This window comes from Scophthalmus maximus, chromosome 4 (genome assembly GCF_022379125.1).
Source record: "Scophthalmus maximus strain ysfricsl-2021 chromosome 4, ASM2237912v1, whole genome shotgun sequence".
Classification (NCBI taxonomy): Eukaryota; Metazoa; Chordata; class Actinopteri; order Pleuronectiformes; family Scophthalmidae; genus Scophthalmus; species Scophthalmus maximus.
Genome location: NC_061518.1, coordinates 23,423,284 through 23,438,546, shown reverse-complemented (window position 1 = coordinate 23,438,546; position 15,263 = coordinate 23,423,284).

Below are 15,263 nucleotides of genomic sequence, written 5' to 3'. Positions count from 1 at the left end.
TGTAACCGCCATGCAAATTGATGCTCGCATGTGGAATGGGACAGCAGTGTGTGTGTGTGTGTGTGTGTGTGTGTGTGTGTGTGTGTGTGTGTGCGTCCGTGTGTGTCCACGTGGGGAACGTGTGACGTCTTTTTTTTTTTTCGTACCCTGGAGGAATGTATGGAATGGAGTGGCAGTGGGACATAATTATGAAAATGGTCGTTGTCATGCCCTCGCTTCAGCGTGACAGATAGACGTGGTGCAGATGAGGCGCAGTTATAGAAATCAAGATAACGGCGAGATGTGTCGGCCGTGGGCATGTTTAAGATACATGTGGTCATTGGTGCAAACACATACACAAACACACACACACACACACACACACACACACACACACGCCTGCACAGATACAGGAGCAGGTTTGTCTGGCATGTAATGAAAGAACATGTAATGAAAGAATATTGATTTAAGAATTTACTCTGCTGAAATTCTTGCATCTCCCAGCCTGCCCATTAATATCATTATTGCTGATGGGCTGCAAGGCCTTGATGCTGTTAGCATCAATCTCTGGTGATTCTACCTGCCCGATCATTATTCATTATTAACAGGTCGGATTGAGTCAGTACAAGTGGGCAATATCACCGACATAGCTCTGTTCAGCACTGGCTGTGATTCACCTCCAGCTCTCATTCAGCTTGTCCCTGTGTAAAACTCGATTTTTTAAAAAGCGCTCTTGTTATGTCAAACTGCCGGTTATGCAACCCCTCAGACTGGAGCAACATTAGCTCACGTCTCCTGCGGAGGCCTCCACAGCAGCCCACTTTCTTCTGATTGGCTGAACAACTGGAGGCCAAGGGGCCAGCGAGAAAACCAGCAACATTTCTAGCCTGGACTCATCCTCTTACCGGTGTGGAGGTTCCAAGAGCAAAGTGTAAAACGAGTAGCTATAGTGACTAAATAGTAATAGAACATGATTAATAGAAGATTGCAACTTGTCAAATGCACGTGTGTGATCTGAATCTGATCCAGAATATGAGAGCGGACGGCACGGACATCCACAGCGACGCAGATTAAAGCAGGGCGTCTCCGTCATTGTGTGACACAACGCTGGATTTGGTCTTTCAATCACACCCCGCGTTCAAATATTTCACGCTAATGTATGTGTGGGGGATGCGCTCAAAAGACGACTGAAGTGAAAAATGTCTTCCGTCTGGAAATCCAAAAGCTAATGTTGCTTGTAAAATGTTATTCAGCCGTCGTCAAACAACTGCATAGTAAACCTGGCACCATTGGTTATTTGTACGCCTGAGTACATTAAATGCCGATGATAATGCCTCCTGTAGACTGTTTAGGGCGAAAGAGCTTCGCTTGGAACAGATGGCTAAATATAAGGAAATCGTAAAAAGAAATATAACTTCCTCATTTGAAACTTTGGCCAAAGGACATACAGTACAACACTGTAACACAATATATATTGACAAAGAAATGAGGATTAGTGTAATTGGTCCTTTTTGTTTTTATTAATCTACACAAAGACTCCTTCAAGACATTTGTTTTAACTAAAACTTACTTCTCTTTCCTTGTCGTACACCAAAGTGAGAAGTTTCTTTCGGGGGCAGATGCTTCCCGAACACTTCGAGGTGTGCATCATCATCATCATCATCGTCATCATCGCCACTGAATCATCAGTAGTTTATTTAACTGCGTGACATGAGGAGTAATTCAATTTAATGATGCACCAACCATCCCTCAGCCTGCCTAGTCGGAAACCTCCATTTCTCAAAATGTCTTGTGATAACCGTCGTATAAACAAAACTGAGGATGCCCAATCACAGCCCAGAACCTGCCCTGTCAACATAAACCTTCAAATGAAGAATGTAAAGAAGAATGTCAGAGAAAAAGAAAAAAAACAGGTCCCATGCCGTCAGTCTTTTGTGTTATCAGTATAATTAGGCAAACTCAAAACTGCAGTTACAATATTGAACAAATATAAGATAAATCGCAGAATAAAAGTCTCCGTAGGGATAATGCCAGAGGAAGACGGCGTACAAAGAGCAACCAAATGGACCCTGACACAGAAGCTGAGATAAATCATAAAAAAGACACGTTTCCTTACGGTGAAGTCACTTCTTTTCTTTCGTTTTTTTTTAAATCGTCTGACTCACAGATGTTCTCATGAAAAAAACAAGATCATTATTTCAGTAAGACGCGATGACCTCCCAAAAATGCCAATAAGATGTGTAATTGCTTTAATGAAAATAAATCACGAGGAGAAAAGTCAGAGGAGACTGCACATTCGACCATTACCCGCCTGTATACAAAGGCTGTTTGAAAGGAGTGTGTGTGTGTGTGTGTGCGTGCGTGTGTGTGTGTGTGTGTGTGTGTGTGCGTGTGCGTGCGTGCGTGCGATCAACAGGAGTGAAGAGGTGAACATAATCTGGATGTGGCCGACCTCTGGTCTCAGGTGTGACAGCTGCAGCCATGTGGACATTAGGGGAAAGGTCACAACAGCACAGGGTCTTAAGTGTGATGGAAGAGAACGGAGTGTCATCGCAGTCTGTCGCGGTGCGTGTTATTTGTATGCGTGGGTGCGCGCAGGCGAGAGGCAACCGTCATAAAATATACATTTCTTTTAAAAACAAATCAAAAGCCACCGAAACAATTCAGTACCTGGAGATTCATTGCACGTTTGAGGATTCGCTCAGTCCAACACATCCAGTTGTAGTTATTAGTCTTTGATACATCACAGCGAAAAGATCTGATTTTCATCTCTCCCGTCATTTGGAGGAAAAGTCACTTGAAGGCCTTTAACTTTTTTTTCCGAGGATCTGGGATTCAGTCCTGCAAACAGCGTAGGTTTTAAAAGGACGTTAGTCTCTGCTTTTTATTTATGGGGAAATTAAACTCTAAGCGAAAGACACAGAAAGGAAGTGCATGAAGATCCCACAAAGTCACGGAATGGGGATATTAGTTTTTACCTCCGCTGCTTAAAATGAAATGAAGTATGAAAGAGACTTAAAGGAAATAAAAAAAATTGGCCTCAGGATATGTGCCTTTTCGTGGTTATTCTGTATTTTATCAATAGCCTTGATACCCCAACACAGGGTTGTATCAGTAACATGTTCTATCTGCGCTGCTTCCGCCAGTGACGAGGTAGACTTCATAATTACACGAATCTCATCCTCTAATCACAGTTAAGACTGAACGCACACTGAGTTCCGTAGGTCTAACTGATGACTAACAGACAGGATCCTGATTACATTTCAGTTCATTATAGCCCGAGACAGTCTTTTTCTGGCTGGACTGCAGCAGCGAGGCAGCAGGTGTGAGGGTATATAGGCGTACGGGCTGCGTGAACCGTGGCTACACGCACGCGACTGCAGTCGGGTTTTTAACACACATCGCTTTTGCTGTGATTGCACCATCGCAAGCGCTGCTGTTCTCCGGGGCAGCGTTTCAGTCGGGACGAGCAGAAACGGAGACGTTTCTAAACAATGATGCAGTCACCCGCACTCGCTCCCCGATTGGCTCTCATCAATGGCCTCCCGACTGCCACTTGTAAATGTAAAATGTCGCTTAAACCCCTGGAAAAAATCAAATCCCCGCTCTTCCCTTTCTCCATTACCGTTCCTCGTTCGCAGGGTTTTCTTCAGCTAAGTAGCGGACTGCAAATAGACAATCTGCTTCCTGTTGACAGGCGACATTGCATCATGAATATGCTAATTAGTCTGTTACATCATGTAGCAACTACAGTACACCCTCAATTTTGCACATTGGCCACTCACAGTCCCGTCATATATTAGGTTTCGACCTGCGCCTGGTCCTTTTCAGTCATGTGGAAAAACTGTTCTTGGATTTAAGTGATGACTTTTTACGTTAAATGTAATGTAGATTTTTGTATTACTGTAACTTCACCAATATGATAGGGAATCTTTTTTCCAATAGAACAATGGACTACTTTTATGACATCCTGGTGGGCAGACTGGTATCAGTCACATCTGGCCAAACTGCTCGTAAGTTTTCTCAATTTAGTTTTGAAGCTCCATTTCGTTTATGACAAAGTGACATTTACTTTGTGTTGTGTGGCAATCAGCAAACACCAAACTAAGATGGTTAATATGGTTAGTATTGTCACAGTGTACATCGCAGCATGCTACTGCAAATGACATTTACATTATAACTAGCAATGCTATCTGCCATCATTAACAGTGTTTACAGGAAACTGTCACGGTACCAGTTTCTACTTGCCAGAATGTATGTTCGTTGTTTTACGATTGCGGAATTAAACAAACCAGCCTAATGGATTATTGATACAAATGTTAAAAATGTAGTTGGTCAATGTGAATGTGTCCAGCGTCAGCACACAGGTAACACATTTTAAAGACGGGACTAGTCCGACTTGATTTCTTTCGTGACAGATGTGTTCCCCGCTGAGGTTTATTGTAGTTATGCGAGTGTTTGGAAAATCTGTTCCAAGTTGTGTGATGGTGTTCCTTACACCTTGTTTTCTATTTTGGAATCCAGTTGGCAAGTTGTTCTCCCTCCTGGAGATTGAGAGTGTGTGAAGGCGTCTTGTATTAGAGGCCCACTCTGCTCCAAGCCATGTGGAGTTGGACTGTACACAGGAACAGAAGATGCCGGCCAGGAATGGAAACACTTAAGCTGTCATGGCCTGTCACAAATGATCGCTTTGCACCTCAAAAGATTTCATGCTGTGCCACGACTGTGGTTGTTTCTTTCAAAGCCAAATGTGATTTGCTGCTCCTCATCAACATGTTCAGTTTAAAACTGACTCGCACTTAGTTGCAGATATGAAGTTGCAGTAAATTAATCTTACATATAATTGAAGGAAGTTGAATATCACATTTGGAATATTACACATCCACATTTTTTACTGCAGCTCCATAATATACTATAAACACTGGATATTTAAATTAATAGTTTTAACAAAATAAGGCTGAAATTTAATTAGACGTCTTTGTATATTAAGGGCTTAATACTTCCACCATTCTATTACAGGTCTTGAACAGACTTGATGATAATTTGATGACTGGCGGGACCACCAACCCATGTTCTTTCCACCATGGGTTGGTGGTGCATATTTGTCTCCTTGACTCCGAGTTAATTAACATATTAATAAGGAGTCTATTTATATATGACAGTGCTATCTGATTGTTTCCATTTGTGTTTTGATGTGTCCTATTATTTTCTACAATACATTAAGATGGTGCAACTCAGAACTTACTCCGTACACAGTAAGTTCTTTCCTGTGTGAAAGGAAATAAATCAGTGACTTTTACTTTGGCATGATTTCTGGTGCTGGTTTAAGTTTTTCTGAAACTGCTGTTCTCATGGGACTTTTTTGTCACACAGCAGCCTCTGGAGTTCTGTCAGAATGGAAACAAAAGCAGAAACAACACCTTGTTGATGAGAGAGGTCAGTCGGGTTGGAGCCGACAGAAAGGCTGCGGTTAAACAGGTAAGAATTTCGAAAGGTTAGGGCGGACACGTTGGTGCATATGCCTTGGGCAGCTGGTCCCCTCGCTTTGACTCCCTGCCAGGCGCACCGTTTACTGTGTGTCATTGTCCTACTCTCGAAATGAAAAAAAGCTATAAAAATGCCCCAAAATATTATTAAAAACTATCATCATCACCATGTCACGAAGCAAAAGTTATCTCAGAACTGGTTTCACGGACGTGGACGGTGAGTTCTGTGTACTCCAAAGGCCTCCTCAGTCCTCCATCCGTTATCTATACCACTTATTCTTAAGGTGGAAGCACCGGAGCCAATCCCGTCTGACATTGGACGAGGGGGGTCCACCCTGGACAGGTCGCCAGTCTCTGACATGGCTGACGTGGAGAGACAAACAACCATTCACACTCTCTTTCAGTGGACCCCAATGAGCAGTCGGCTATTTGGCCAATTTGGATGTTTAAAGACCCCCTCCTGTCACGTTTTAAAGTATATTAAAAATGATCTGCTATGCCTAATATTTTGTTTAGTGCAACAGAAATCTCCTACTCCAGGAGAGGAATGTCAAAACACCTGTACAGTGACAAAATGTCTCCCCCAAAAAGGCCCTATAGTCAATGTCAGACATTTTAGAGGACAGAAACAGAAAATAACAAACCATTTGGCGTATCTGGAGCAGACTTTTGCTTATTTTCTAAGTTATCAGAAAATGAAGAGAAAATATTGGATACATTTGAGGGACTGTTTAACCCAAGGCCCAGTGTCTCATATACCACAGGCCTATAGAAACACTATGTTTTTCATTTCACACATTTGTCAACATGTGCAGAGCTATCGGGAGATTCTATAAAATGTGAGATACAAGAGGAATATGCAGTTCATACTGGGTATAAGAGATGACCCACCGCTTTTTTGTCGTTTTGTTTAGTTTTGTTAAACACAAGGCCCCACGCAGCTCCTCGCCAGGCTCTGGCCGGATTCAGGCTGTTTAAAAAAAGAAAATCGATGGAGCCGCGTCGGAGAAGTGAAACTGACAGTATTGATTCAAATCAGTGAATCATTACACCGCTAAAAAGGTGCCAACTGCAATAAAAAGGTACTTGACTGAAGGAACAACCTGTGGTTTCTCCTTTAAGTGAATAATATCGGCGCCGTCAGACAGATCACTGCATAATTTATACTGAAATGTTTCCCCAGTATCGCCCTCTGTAATGCATGTTTAAGTTTGACGCAGAAAACAAAATGCCGCTTCAAAGTGACAGTCAACTGCAGAAGAAGGTTTTTTAATGTTTGCATTCGATACTCAGACATCAACCTATAAGCATGACAGGAATAAGGATTCATGTCCAGTCTCATCACAGACCCACTGAAAACCACTTTTCTCCACTGAGCAACATCAAACCCTCCAACTTCAAATGAGCATTACTTATATTATTGCGAGTGTTTGACCTCAAGCAGCCCATTGTCTGCTGTCCTATAACTATTTTATTCCCTCGTCTAAAATCATTCGGCTTGACATTTGTTTACACGTGAACCGCGCAGCTCTCGGTCTACGCTCCCGGTGCGGCGGGAGAACGACCCCAACCACCCGCGCCGACGACTTGAACCTTTGTTGGCCTCTATCATAGAACACACTTTAAGACTTTTAGTCTTTTGAAAATAAGCCTTCTTTTTTTCTCTTTGAGCGGCGCTGCATTTGTGTGGCATTAAATACCGGAGCGATTTACAGGCACAGCAGACACTTGACTTTTGGTGGGCTGCGCTTTCGGATAAGAATGCTACGCCGTCAGAAACATTGAGACGCACACGCACAACAAGCTTCTCCGACGGCAATCGTTCGTCACTTTTGGCTAGAATACCAAAAAAAAGCAGGCAGAGGGGGAATGGCAGCAGGGTTGAATGGTGTATTTTGATGCGCGCGTGTGTGTGTGTGTGTGTGTGTGTGAGAGAGACACTTAAATATCAGACCTCCAAATTAAGAAACCCTTTAAGCCAGTAAGCATCTGTGCACTTTCTATTCTACCCTTCACATAGCGAGTTTTCGAGTTCGGTTCATGAATAGAAAGCAGCTCATTTCTGAGGTGGCTCTCTCTTCCAAATGGCCCTCAGATCCTTGAACAACGCTTCACGTTTCTCCCCAGTGAAACATTAATGTATCCCCCCCCCCCCACCCACCCACTTGCACTCAGATCAACAAAAAAAAAAAAAAGGAGAAATGGAGGACGTGCGTGTGCGTGTGTTCGTGCATGAGAGCTTGTTGCAACCTGTCCCGCCCGCTGTGCCAAAGTGGTGTGACAGGCTGCGGCCCTTGGTGGACAAGTGGTGGATGGGAGCCGACACGAGATAGAGCCTGTCAATCTCCCGGGTTTGCAGTGTTTCTAGCCGTCTGAAGGGCCATCTGATGTGTGGCCTGCAAACAAGGCAGCACACACACACACACACACACACACACACACACACACACACACACCTGCCTTAACCCAGCATAACCCCCCGACTTGTTTTTCTTAGCCTGCAGGCCTCCTCGCGCAAGACTTGGAGGTCTGAGAGAGTTGTCTCCCCACACACACACACGCACACACACACACACACACACACAGCCGACGCCTTCTCTGCAACACGCACTTCTTCACCCGCTTCTTCCTCTCACTTAAATGATCATTGAAACCTGACAACAGGCTACAAACGAGTCGACTGGACCGCGGAGTCCACAGGCGGGGAGGCCCACAGCATATGAAAGAGCGGCAGCACAACAGGAAAACGTCTGTCGGTCAGATGCGTTAGTATTTTTTTTCAAGCAATTTGAGATCCCGGGGGTTTCTCCATTTGAATAAAAACCTGGCGGATGCAACAGTGGGATCAGATCGAACAGTAAACTGCATCGCTGTGCCCCACGGTATTAAATATCAGCATGCAACCAGTGTCAGTGTCATAGGAGGTTTGAACCTACAAAAACATCTGCCTGAAATCAAATATCATTATTTTCTCTTTGTCTTCCCTTTTAGGCCCAATCCCATTCCTAATTTTTTATTTTTTTTTTTGAATATTGAAATCACAAACATGCTAATTACAGTATGTTTGGCATGACAGGGCAGGTGAATCACAGTGAAAAAGACCTCGTGGTCTCATGACGACGAAACAGCACGTCAAGTAAGTTGATAACGTGACGTGTGTGGTCATAATATAACGCATAACGCTGTTTTGTGAATCGATGTTATTTATTTTCACCTAGCGATTTTTTTTTTCGTGGCTTTTATGAAGAAAAGCGCCATAGTACGACGAACAAAGGTTGTGCTTTCTTTGGTCGCCTCGGACATTCTTTCAGCCGACTGACGGTGGCCTCTACACCGCGCAAGTTACTTTTATTGACTCACTGCTGCAAAGTTTCGGGGCTTAAAAGCAATGCATGAGACAGAAAAATGGAAATGTGATTAAAAAATGACCAATATCCCTTTTGCTACCCACATTTTCTCTGCGAGGCTCTAATGGAGTGATGGCCAGCGCTGACCTCTGTCCTCGCTGGGGGACATTCTGACCGTGAGTGTTCAAAGTGGAAGGGGAAATCTGCCTTCCAACTGGTCACTGTTTTCCTCTGCACTTTATGTTGTGTAACAGCTTTTACTGCTCGACTGAAATGTTCAAACGTTCCCCCTGAATACAGAGCAGGCCCCAGGAACATTTAGCAAAAGTCGCATGAGCCCACTTTAGTGTTGTTTAATGCCGTTGAAGGTGATGCTGGAGGCGAGGCCTGCCATGACGGGTCACCTTAAAATGAGTGGGAATCTCCTTTCAAGGTGAACATTTTCAAATTTTGGTGGTGGTGGTGGGGGGGGGGGTGAACAAATGAATGCACTTCCTCCCTCTACATCTACCAGTGAAATGCCTCAAGGCAGTGGGGCTGCGAGCAGAGGACGACTCGTGGGTCGGAGCCGCGGTCAAATTGTGTGCGAGTGCGAAGTCAAAGGGCGCTGAAGTGGACCAGGTTTCCTCGCCCTCTCTGCATGAATGAAAAAGGTTAAAGACAGTGAGCCTACGCTTATCTCGCTCTCTTTGCCCTCTCTCTGCCCCCCCCCCCCCATCTGTGCTCGAGGGCGGCAGGAGGACCACTCGCATTTGACCGCACACAGTTCACGACGCCGCCCGTCGGCAAGTTTGATCCCCCGCTTGTTTCATGGCCGTGTGATGGACAGGGTAAGAAAGGCAGGCAATTGCTGAGCCGAGGGGGGGGGGGCACCTATAACGCCCACAGCAACGACAAAAATTTGTGAGAACCCCCGTAATTCTACAATCAGACTGCAACGACACCATGGGTGGAGGTTCCCGCACGGGGGCCCCATACCTCGACCTCTCTTGCAAAAGATTGGGGAGTTGTTAAGGTTGAGAATGTTCAAATGCATGTGCATGTTGTGCCTGGGAAAGTGCCGGTGGTTTGCACTTAAACTTGACTAATTTACTATTATTTATGTGTGTGCACAATACACACTGTTTATATTTTGATAATAAAGGAATTGTTTGAGAATGATGTGGTTTGGTATTATGTGTTTCTTGTTTTGTTTTTTTTTGGGGGGGGGATGTTGGTTCGATTTGCCTCGGGCCCCCAAAGTCCCTGTAAACACTCCTGATAGCAACTGATGTGCAACGCAACAAACTGTAAGAAGAGAACACACACAAATGGATCTCCGGAGCCATCCTGTCCTGCTTTTGAAACCGCCTCCACCAGGTGCAAACCGCTTCCGTTCAGCAAATCTTTACAACCGCGGCAATGAGGAGGGCGGGAAGTGAGAGCGCGGTTTATGTCTACACTTAGGCTTAACTCATTGAGTCTGCGAACGCACCGTGAATGTCGGTCACCGCGCTTTAATTGCCTGTGTAATTGGGACAAATAAGGCAGTCTTGAATTGCGAACCCCCACCAGCGCGACGCCATTTAATATTCCGAGAAGGAGAAAGAAAAGAAACCAGACCGGAGGACAGTAGGAGGTTAAAACACAAACAGAAGGAAGAGTGGCAGACAAAGACAAGAGGGAGGCAACCCCCCCCCCCCCCCCCCAGAAACGACAGTTCTGTGGAGGCAGACGCGTCAGGGCATCGTCCAGCTTCTCCAGCTGACAATTGACTGGAGGAGACTGAGAAGCGTCTCTTGGCTGCGAGGGCACCTACTGACACCAGGCACTCTCCCCTCCAGGGGAGCAGAAAGACCTTCACCACTTAGAGACCCTCCCTTCTTACCAATCAACACACACCATGCTGTCCTCACCCCCTGCCTCATCACACACACACACACACACACACACACACACACTCACCCCTCAGGCCTTCTCCCACTCACGCACAGTCAATCGCAGCAGATCGTAGACGCTGGAGGAGACAGTGTGATGTTACACACCCACTGTAGAGTGGGAGATGCCGAACCAAAATGAGGTTCAAATTACTTCGCAGTTTCAACCTTTGAATGCTTGTGTCATTGGGTGATTCATAACTTCATCTATACAAGTTCCATACCCAATATACTTGCATTAACACTTGACAAATATTTCCCTTGATTTGTATATGGGTACTAAATATTTTTGAGTAAAACTAGATGTAATCTTATCATAATATTGAGTTATATAATATTCAAGTATCACCTTTTTTCAAATTGGAGAAAGGTGATTATTGCCACTTTCTTCCTCACATTGTTGGTGGGAAATGTGAATCGTTTGTTTTGGGGTTTTTTTGATTTTGAAGTTTCTCAGATATGTGACAGTGGTTACCATCACATACCATTTCCTCTTCACAATAAAAGTCTTACCGACGACTACGCAGTGATTTGTATAAGGCGCCCAAAAGGCTGGAAACCACTGGTTTAAAAGATTGTGCTATAATCCGCCGTGTAAAGTCTTCATCTTAAAAGCAACTATAGTCACTAAAGCTGTAAAAGAAACACGCTGAAGTCGCAACATTTCCCTCTGAAATGAATGGGGAGTGGAAGCATCGGGTAGCGTAAAAAATAGAAATACTGACCTAGGTTAGCTGACATTTGCACTAAAGTACGTGTGCCTAGTTACATTCCGCCACTGAGTTTGATGCCGTAAAAATCTTTTATAATTTATTGTGTATATGTTACAGCTAGTTGACACCAAAAACTCTCAAGCTACACAAGTGTTTCCCGTGTCAGTACAGGGCTTTTATTGTGTAAGCAGGGACACAGTGTATTGGTTGCTGAGTTCTGCACTGACCTTGGACGCTCATCTCAAATGTGTCTGGGCCACAGGCAGCTGCCCACTCGGCCTGAGGACCAAGTCAGGCCCATTTACAATTTGAGCCGGTTTGCATTGCTCTCTAATTGTCTCTCGCCGCACTCTCGGCTACGATCCTCTGCCTGGTCGGTTTTAAACAAACCGACGTCTCTCTGAAACAGTTTTCAAAACTTCCTCCTCACCTCCCATCCCGAGTGAATTCGGGGAGTGGGAAGACTATTTCTGTCTGCGCTCCGGGGTCTTTAATGGCGGCAGATATCCGCAGTCTTGTCAGTCTTTTGTCATGCCGTTGTTTTCTTTGTCGCTCCCAGTCATGCACATCAAAAAAGAAAAAGCCCTCCAAGCATCGTGTCATTACTTTGCTTGTCACGCACCGCTTCAGAATCGGTTTTGTTCTGCAGCGTCGCTCATTTGTACCATCCGTCGCTTTGCAGAATTGGACACTTCAATCCATTAGGCTGTTTACAAGTATAAACTTTTTCTGTTTGCTTTAGTCTGAGCGCTGCCCGTAAATTGAATACATTCGTCTCCTTCAGACGGAGAAAGGTGTCGACCAAATTGTCATTCTCTTTGCGAGGAGAGATCTCATAAACATACCCAGCAATGCTCCTTATTGACTCCTCAAAAGCGGAGGGGGGCAGTGTTTTACGGGGCTGTGGCGACTGTGAACATTGGCAGAACGGGAGATTTGATGGGATAACTGTGACTGTGTCACATTCATCTACCGATGACAAGATAGACACACAACTGAGATAGATAAATAGCCTGCGATGCGGGTGTGTGTGCACGTGTTTATCCAAACTTTGCACATTATTTTAACTGGAATATACGTGTGTGTGTGTGTGTGTGTGTGTGTGTGTGTGTGTGTGATTTTTCAGCTGGATTTTGAGTGTGCACAATACACACTGTTTATATTTTTGATAATAAAGGAATTGTTTGAGAATGAGTGTGTGTTGCCTCTGGTTCTGGCAGTCCAATTCCCTCTCCTGCAGTTTCAGGTCCGGCTCTTGCACCGCTCCTCCCCGTAATCTTTGACTCCCTTTCATTTTCTGTCTGTGCCCTCATCTCCTCCACCCTGTGTTTCCCTCCAGAGGGCCTGTGACAGCTGTAAAACCTTGTATCAAGGCGTTGACCTACAGCGCGCTGCCCCATCCTCCCCAAACCCCCCTCCCCAGCCCGCTTCTCCCCTTCGATACTGAAGTGTGACCCTCCCCTTCCTCAGCCCCACCGGCCCGCTCCGCCACTGCAAACGTAGCTATCTGCAGCTGATGTTGTGGAGCTGATAACAGTCTCTTTTATCTGTCGCTTAGCAGCACAAAGGGAACCTGGGCATTGATCAAATGCCAGCAGACTGATGGCTGCTCAACAGGCTGCTTTTTTTTTTACGCCCGCAACACTGCCTGGGGGACGGCGGGAGGGAGGAGGAGGAGGATTCATCTCTAGCTGGAAATACACGGCCTAAACTGACAGCCTGATTCAATGGTTATAGAGAGAAAATAGCCCCCAAAAAATCTTGTAGGCTTTGAGCGCTCTGCTCTCTGCAGTCTAAGCAGAGCATGACATGAGATTGGCTGGTTTTATATGGTAACCACTGCTGCCAGTGGCACCGGTGTCGGCGCAAAAGCCGGCAGCTGTTGCCCCACGTCAAGACTCTAGCTTTAAGAGGAAAAAGAGAAGAAACAGGCACACGATGATGTTTCTTAGCAACCAAAGGGCAATGTGTTACCCTGTCCTCGTCCCCAACGTATTTTTTTTTTTTTACATTCCCCATTTCAGCCCTGCATGGTACAGGGAATGGGAATGTCTGTCGATTAGATTCCTGGTAATTCATGGTTCCCAGGGGATGAATCCTACTCACCTTCGTGATCACCAAACCTTTTCCTCCTTATGGTTTTTAGTGAAATGTACAAACACCCTTTGGATGGACTGCCATGAAATTTGCTACAGATATTCATGGTGCCCAGAGGACAACTCATTGCAACTTTGTTGTTTTAACTCCCTTAACTTTTGATCTGGCACCACGAACAGATCAAAATGTTTTTGTTTTTTTTAAAAACACTCTGACTTAGGAGGAATTTCTTCCAAAATGAATGACATGTGCTTCATCTTTCATCTGTATCATGCCACTGTTCATAAGCTCAAGCCATCCATTGGAAAACTCGTCATTCTTGAACTTGGTAACCTTGGTCCTTGGACAAAAGGTCCAAAGATACAAGGTCCACTTATTTTGCCTCATCCAGAACTTTCAACAACATCTTATGCAGTTATCATAGATATCTGCATGGCTATGATGAAGACTGTGAGATATACATTAGAAAGCTGTGGAAATGTAGCTTGTGTCATTGGGTGATTCATAAGTGATTCATTCACAAGTTCCATACCCAATATACTTCCATTAACACTTGACAAATATTTCCCTTGATTTTTATATGGGTATTAAATATTTTTGAGTAAAACTAGATGTAATCTTATCATAATATTGAGTTATATAATATTCAAGTGTCACCTTCTTTCAAATCCACCCTTGACAATATGCCTGTCCCAAAAGTTAAACCTAGTGGAGAAAAACACATTCTCTCATTGCGGAGCCGCCAAGAGATGTTCTCTCTGCCCCGACCAACCTTTGAAAGAAACTGTGATTGCATGACATTCTGAACCAATGCTTTCATTAGAGTTTGACCTACAAAGGCAAGGCTAATTATGCTAAGTGCTGATTCTGAGAAATGCACAAATCATTATGGAAACACATACAGGCTTCATTTTCAGGAGAATGTGTTTGTTCGCCCACTGCACCCTGCAAGGATCTTTCCTTTCGCTTTCATTCAAGACATGTTCCTTTGTTTAAGCCACTCACCCTCTATCATTTGCACTGTGTGTGTCAAAACGTTTTGTTTGATAACTGATGCATGCATATATGGACCCCAAAACACTGAAATTATGAAACGTTTCTCTTTCAACATGAGGTTTATATAATCTCTCCATCTCTAGTCACCGCACATTGTAAGAGTTCAAGAAAAAAGAAAGACTTTCATGTTATTAAACCTGACTCCGACACCTCGATGTTATCTCGTCTAGATAATCCTTTTCACACCTCTGACTGTTATTAGAGGGAGTTGCCTGTGCGTTCATGCGTGTTACATTCTGTGAACACAATATTTGAATCCTGCTGGAAGTAATGTCAGGTTGCGATGGCACATGAGTCCCTCTTGGGATTCCACGTGAAATCGTGAACTTTTGTGAAACCACATGTCACTTCTCTGAACAAAGTCGGAGACGTGGGAGATCCCTGCAGCAGTCTCGGCTAAGAATAGAGACACATAATGACATTTTAATTTTGTGCTGCTAACACACCCGCTGCTTCCCTTCCCCTCATTTTTGTGTGAGCTGCCAAACCCTCAAAATCACTGCTGTCACAGTTAAACAGAGGGTGTCAAACAGGCAAAAACTGAGCGTGGCATTGCTCCCTCTCTCTCTGGGACACCTGTGACAAGGGCCATCTTTGGGTTGTTTAGAGGCTGACGCTCAAATATGAGTCATGCATTTAATTATGGCGGGGCAAAAGTCATCCGCTTTG